An 8,016-nucleotide genomic window follows, 5' to 3' on the forward strand; every position below is an offset into this window, starting at 1 on the left:
TTTTTTCTGGATTTCTTGTTGTTTATTGGTACTTTTTTCAATAAAATATTATGGAAGTTATCAAACTGAGTTAAGTTTTTGCTGCGGTGATGAAGGTAACATACAGTTCCTTTCAAAAATATTTACTCCGCTAGAGATTTTTCCATTTTCGACACATTACAAACATTAACTTCATTGTGTTTTGTTTTAGAATTGGAGGACAGATCAACGCAACTAAGTGCATAATAGCGGGCTCGCTCTGTGTTCAGCCCCACTTAGTTAATCATTTGTAGAACAACTTTTCCTTCCCATTATAACAAGTGTTTAAGGGTCTGCTTTTACAAGAATTGTAGATCTAGGCAGAAATCCCACCCCCTCTTCTTTTTTTGGAAAATAGCTCAAGCTCTGTAGTTAAATGGAGATCATATGTGAATATCATTATATGATGTGCTATAATATGGCATAATTTGAAGTTCCAATATAATCTCGCTCAAACCACTATAATTTAGGGGACTTCTTAAGATAGCTCATTAGACTGAATTTCATTTAGAGGTATCAAGAGGACAGCATTCAAATGTATGACACAATCTTCCAATTTATATATATATATATATATAATTAAATTTAAAAACCATATGTGATTTTCTTCATATGTCACATGCTCCACTTTGTGTTGGTCTATCTTATAAAAATCACAAGGTCTGAATAAAACATGACAAAGTTTCATAAAGTTCACGATGTGTTGATATGTTCCCAAGGCACTGTAAAGCATTTCAGCCATATTCATATAAATCTGAAAACTTAGGAAAAAATTATCTTTGTCTTGACCTTAATACCAATCCATGTCATCTAACCACAGACAAAAAAAAAAAAAGAAAACAAAGTTGCAGCCCAAAAATTTATTTCTCTTTTGTCTTGCTTTTAATCCTTTGTGCTGTAACTCTATTTGCAGGAGTTTTGTATTGAGCATGTAAGCCACTGGCTGATTAGCAAGTGTCTGAGTCCAGCTGTGTCTTTGAAGCCAACCAGGCAAATCGCAAAAGACTTTTTTTTCATCATTTTTATCTACAGTTTAGTAATTAGTTTGGTGGAAGCAGCGGGGCTTCCTGAAATCTCTAATATCTGCTGTCCGAACAATGCACACGTGCAGATACTGTGCGCCCGCACTGCATGACAAGAGAATAGGTCCGTGTGTATATTGAATAAGAAGAGGTACTGTCACATCTTCAAAGGTTAAGGCCGACCTGCTGAGCCCGCAGATTAGTTACGCTGCACCCTCAGTGCCTGAAGGCTCCGGAGGAGATTGATTACTCCCGACACACGTAAACATAAAGCATTTGTTCAGTCTTTTAGCTATGTTTGTGATGTATTATTTGCAAAATGTTCCAGCTTTCTATTCATTCTTCTGTAGGCACTGTACTGACACCAGTGAAACATTAAGGTGCAAGCACTTGTAATAGCACTACAGAGAACGATGCTTTTTCTTTCTGCATCGCAGACATCCTACCGTCTCTTTCCTTGGGGCTGACGCGTGGCTCTCTTATTGTTGTACGTGCCAGGTAGAGTTTCACGCTTCAGCCACACCTGTCTCACCTGTTTGGGAGCCTACAGCAGAAGAACTATCTTGCACTTTGACATAAACAAATACACATCAATGAGCGTGCCAAAGGATGTGGTCAAAACTGAACAACTGCTATTCCAGCCACAGTTGACTTAGGGTGCAAAACTACAGTGTCTCTCGCCACTTAAGCTTGGGTTCAAAATGTTTCAAATATATGGTTGTTAAGTTTGAAAGGAAGATAATTGGAAGTGTTACTTAGACATCTGTCAAATTGTATATTCATCATGTGACTACAGGCTTCGGTGTCTTTAAATGCTACACCAAATATGAACCTGAAGGCAGGAATAACCCTGTTTAGCTCACATTTTGTGGCTCTCTCCTTTAAGATCAGCACTTAAATGGGGAGAGCATTGGCTTTCCCTGGTTCAAACAATGGCTTCTCTGTTCCCCTCACTTGGCTGCCTGCTGAAAGAGACACCCATTAGAGAAGCGTCTATCTCTGAGGTCAGGCTGAGAGGTCACACACAAGTACGGCTCTTGTTTATGTCTGCAAAGCCAATCAAAACACTGCAGCCTCCTACTCGCCCAGCTTTCTAGTTCAGCAGAATAAAGAGCAGATTCTGTCAGAGCTTAAGAGACCGACGGCAACGAGTTCCACCTCAGTTACTGAGCGTCTCCTTTAATCTGAGCAAAAGTGATGTGTCACTTACTGAAGTAAGAAGTTGCAGCAACAAACTAGGACTCACAGCACCTGCTCAGCACCACAAGCCACAGGTACTTCCCCCAACCCCTCAGAATGTTTCAAGAAGCTCCTCGCTCAACAATACACATTTGAAACAAGGGAATCATGTGCACTTTTCATTTAGATATAGGGAGAGGACATGAAAGGAGTAAAGAAAGAAAGACTTTAAGTTAAGAGTCTTAAGCATGCAAAACGTTAAATTATTCAGCTGTCTGAATGTCTCATCACACTTTTGTAAACTTGAATGTCTTACCCTTGCCTTGGCATTACCAAGGCTTTCCTTGAAAAAGTTATCTAATTTGCAGTAATCTAATTTGCAGCAAACATTATTAGTTTCACTTTTGTTTATGTGTTTATTTGAGGATCCCTATTACTCTCTGCTGTAGCGGAGACTATTCTACCTAAATAGAATTGCTAGCAGTGCATGAAACACATAAGTGCAGTTGATACAGTTTTGTATTGTTTGCAACTAAAGGTATGCTCTAGCTGAAAGTGCTGTTACTATCGGGAGAGCAGAGATGTTTCTAAGCTTGAGGCCAAGTCAAAGCTAAAGCTAAATAAAGGCATCCTTAACCTCTGAACTGTTTCACATTTCTTGTTACAACCACAAACTTCAGTGTATTCGATTAGGATTTTATGTTATGGCACTACTGCAGACTATAAAATATATATATATATATGTTCACCTAAGCTGAAAGGCCAGGCAGGAAGGGTATTCTTTAGAAATCAGCTAAGAGCCCATAGTTACTCTGGAGGAGCTGCTGAGATCCATTGCTCACGTTGGGGAATCAGTTGATAGGAGCGCTTCACAAATCAGGTCTTAATGGAAGAGTGGTGAGAATAAAGCCACAGTTCTGGTTAGTGACTGTAAAAGCCGTGTGGGGGTCGCAGTAGACATTTTGAATAAAGTGCTTTGCTCTAACACCACACCTCGAACACCCACACAGTGGAACACGGTGGTGACAGTATCAGAAGAAGAGAAAACTGGCAGAGTTAATGAGAAGATGGACTGAAATCAAGACTCGGGGAAACCTGGAACCAAACCTGTCAGAGGCTTCCAAAGATAACAGCACAACAACCAAAAACATGCAGCCAGATTTACAACAAACACTAAAATGGTTTGCATCAACAAACTGAGAATCTGTGACAAGTATTGAACATTTCTGTTCACACGCAGCCTAGCTGTTTTAAACATAAGAATGCAAAAAATAAATAAATAAAGATTGTGAGATTTGCAAAGCTGGTGAAAAGTTACAGTGGAGGACTTGCTGTAATTGCACCAAAACCTGTTTCTAAGCCCATTTGACTTAAGGAGGCTCAACACAGGTTTTTAAAAGAATTGATCATTTTCCTACCACTTTATTAATGTGCACTGCTTTGTGTTGGCTGATCAAACAAATCCCAAAAACCATATGACAGTTTGTGGTTTTAATCTGACAAAATGTGAAAAAGCTTCCAGGGTATGAATATGTTTTTATTGTACCGAATCTTTGCAAATGATTGAAATAAACTCATTGTGTAGCTTTGAGTTTATAGTTGTTGGTAAAGACACAAATGGCTCGTTGCAAAGAGATTTGCCACTCTTTAAACTTTGCATGTATTTGAACACTTTGCTCTCTTCTAATTCAGCCCTTACACATCTGGTGCTCAGGCTATTATTTGTCATGGGAGTAAGCCAATGCTGTTGCGTGTCACTGTGCATGCGGTGGGGAAATGAGACTGGAGCATGATGTGGGTGCAGCAACCCAACAATGATCCCCTGCCCCCTCTTCTCAGCTGTGACTATACACAGCTGACCGACTCTGGAAAAGAAAAGAAAGGAAAAGAAAAGAAAGGAAAAGAAAAGAAAAGCTCGTCCTCTCTGCAGCTCAGTTCATCCCCCAACAAACAGCTCTACCCCTCAATGAAGCAAACTCTTAACACGCAACACTCAGTTCCTGATGATCTACAGAAAGTCTGTACTTTTGCTACTGCAATTTGGTTCCTTTACCTCGCTATAAAAACATGCAACCTTTTTTTTTGTTGTTGTTTTCAATCTCTTCTTTTGATCATATTTTCTAGAGAGGCTCTTTTCTGTCTTCTTTTGCTGCAGGAGTGGCTGGGCAACCGACGCACTACACCGTGAGTTCCCTTTGTTTACCAAGAGTAACCCAGCAGAGTGCAAAGCTTTGTTGAGCTGCAGTCACTCCCGGCCATCACAGCTGTGACACACACACACATACACACACACACACACACACACACACACATACACAGAGAAAGAGCGAGAACAGAAATCTCTGACTCACAAACACTAGCAGTATCCTGTGGTCAAGGGGAGGGATTTAATTCCTCACAGCACTGCTCGTGAACCTGTTGAACTCGTCTTTTCAATCTCTTGCTGGCTATTGTTCTCCTCTCTACCTTTTCTGGCTTTATCTTTTTTTTTAAATCTCCATACTAACCCACTACCATTTGGACCCAATTAAAAGATACACCCCATAAACCTTCACACAGCAGGCAGCACTCTCTCCCCGTGCATGAAAATCCATACACTTGGCATGCACCTCAGAAGGACGCAAGCTCTGCCTAATTGTGATGGGGTTGTCACTCGATAGAACATAAACAAGCAGGGTCATTGCTGGGAACTAATTGGCAGGAAGAGGATTCCTGTAGCAAGATAAAAATGAGAAGTCACTGTGGTTTCCACAGGAAGCATCAGGAGTCCTTTGCGCTGGCAAGGCCTATGGTGTGTAGTAATGAGAAAAGAGTTTGCCTCAAGCCCCCTTTCCAGACGCTGCGCCTTCACAAGCATGCAGAACCCATGCAGGGCTGCTGAAAGCCTCCGAGCCACAGATATGGACAGGTTCAGCAGGGTTTTTTGTACCCAGCAGGTTGGAAGTGGGCCAGGCATATCAGGCAGGCGGCCTGGCTTGTTAGCACGCCTCACCTTGATAACAGGAGTGTGCACTGAAGGATCAGACTGAGGAAGAAAAACAACCTGCACAACTAGGGGTGGGGATAGACAATTGAGTGTGTGTGTGTGTGTGTGTGTGTGTGTGTGTGTGTGTGTGTATTTGTAGGTTTCAGTGCATGCGTCCACTCACGCAATGGACCTCCTCCAAACAGTAACAACTGCAAAAACATTGGATCGAGTGTTAAACTCCGAGCACTTTTTCCGAGCTTATGTTTCACAACAGAGCACCAGGTCCTCCCTCCTTTTCTTTCACTCCTTCTTTCTCTCCCATTTTTACACCTCCCATCCCCCATTGCTCTACTACTCTTTCCCTCCTTTTTCCGATCTTATGTGGGCCCTGTTCTCATGCTCTCCCTGACTTTCTGCATGTCTACCGCATACACAAACATGCACAAAAGTTTCCCTCTCTTCGTGCACACTCTCCTTGTCCCCTCCTCCTCCTCCTCTTGCTGGCTGTTGTTGCTGACTGACAGCGCTGATTTACTCCAGATTTGGCAGCTGGCCAGCTCATCTCAAACAATTGCACGAGATCGAGGGTTTGCTGGCTGAGCCAAGTTTGGATGGCAATAAACAAAGTCAGCAATTGCTGCTCTTCTCTCTTCTACTCCCGCCTTTGTGGAAAAAAAAAATGATTATGGTGTTATGAATTGCACTTTTTGCAATATGCTTTGAGATATAAAGAGACACCTTAAAGAAATTAATTGCAGCTGTATTATATGCTTTATTTAACAAAAAGGTAGTAGCAATTAAAACAAACTTATTGGGGTGGCAGCGGTTTATTTTTCTTTCTTCATCGTCAAACACTATCACGGTAAACATGATTTTTTTTGACAACTTTTCTTTCTTCAGCTGTGTTCAGGCTTGTTGCTCACAAAAGTGATATTCATTTCCGTGAGCCGAAAATTCCCAGAGCGTAATTACATTACATCTGGAACACCGAACTTTGGTGTGTCAGATTTAACATGATGTCCACCCACTGATAGCAAAGTCTCCGACTTAAAGTCTCAGTTTGAATTTATGAAACTAAAGTTTATTCTGTGTCTTTTGTTTTGGAAAATCACTGGGGTTTACTAGCTGTTGTGGTGATTACTACTCTTAGAAGTACAAACCAAAGCAGTGTATTGCTCTCCATTTCATGCGTTCAAAAGCATGGAATGGAGCATGGAATATGTTCACAAGTAAAGCAGTAGAAATATGTTTGATGGTTATTTAATCTAATGATGCTTGAAGTGCTAAAAACTATGTAATACTTCTAACCTTCACTACATTTGATATGAAAATCAGTCATATTGCATGGCCTCTTTGAGACTCAATTTTTTCCACTTGACTTGGTATTCAGTACAAAGCAAACACACTATTATATTAATACATGAGTAGAGGGAAATCGGAAGAAAACATTCCTAAGAGTGGAAGCTTGGAGATCTAGCAAACCAGCACACCACAGAGGGATGTAAAAGCCTCTGCAATCACATTCTGACTATGATTCATCATTGTGGGAATAACCACATGTAACAAAAACTAATATAATTCAAAATATTAAAATTATTGTTGCAGCGCAGCTACATTAGATACTACAACTTTTACTCTGGTTTTCATCAACATTGTCACTCTCATGCTTATGGGTATCTGCCCTCTCATCTCTCCTTACAACGGTCAACATAAACTTTATTTTAGAAGCCAATGAGTGATTTTTCAACTTACAGTTTTCTCCAAATAGCCAGTCTATGCTTTACATCTCAGGGTTTAACTAAGCTACAATAACTTAGTAAAATACTCTATTAGTGTATGGAGGCTACCTTTCACATAATTTAAATATGGCATTCAATGTAATAGTTGGAGTGAAGTTTTAAGCATTTTCAGACAAATTTTCTTTCATTTAGCTCTGACATCTGATAAACTGTACTCATAAACATAAACAACCACTGTTGTTGTCTCAGCGGTGTGGCCATTGTCTCTGAAAAATGTGTTCTAAAATTACTTTCCCACATTAAAAATTATCGGAAAGGTTCTGAGGATTTATTTATGTTTAATTCTTTTCCAACTCTAAAATGTTATGAGATTTGCCCATAAATTGCCAAACACAGTGGAGAGCTCGGACATTGACAAAGCAGCTCATCCTGTCGTTTAACACAAAGCTGTCTGAGCCCGGCTCAGTGCTGCCAGCTAACTGTCCCCGTCTGTGTCTGTGCGCAATGATTGGCTAACTTGATTGCCCAGAGGAGCAGAATAAACTCCTGAACCCTTACTTCTTAAACGAGAAAACTTCATACATCTGGTTTGAGAACCACCTGGGACTGAAGCTCTAAGAATGAAACATCCTGATCGTCTCTCTTTTGGCTGCTCATTATTAACCTGTAGTCACCTCCATCCTGCCATGGGAAGACATGAAAACCCTGTTTAATATATTTAAAAAAAAACAGCAAACAGACATGCAGAATCTCATTAATAAGTCTGGAGAAATGGGACAGTGGATATTGTGTGAAAGGATTATAATATCTACAATGAAGCTATGATTATATTCCTATTTTGAAACACAGCAAGCTTTTGTTTGTTTTGGCGCAATGGCTCATTTTAAAATTTGTGATTCTGACAGGCTGTCCCAGCAGAAATGTACCAGGGGAATGCTGTAAAACAAAAACAAAAAAAAACAGGGGGAGCCATTCCAACAAACAGATTTGCTCATAAATAATTCTCTTCCAAGACAGCTGAATGAATTTCAAATGCAGACACAGAAGAAGGTGGGCTGGGAAGCAAAGTTACAGCATAATTTGTAGTCAT

The sequence above is a fragment of the Poecilia latipinna genome, unplaced genomic scaffold, assembly GCF_001443285.1.
Source record: "Poecilia latipinna isolate Pla-1442-1.1 unplaced genomic scaffold, P_latipinna-1.0 Scaffold343, whole genome shotgun sequence".
Taxonomy (NCBI): Eukaryota; Metazoa; Chordata; class Actinopteri; order Cyprinodontiformes; family Poeciliidae; genus Poecilia; species Poecilia latipinna.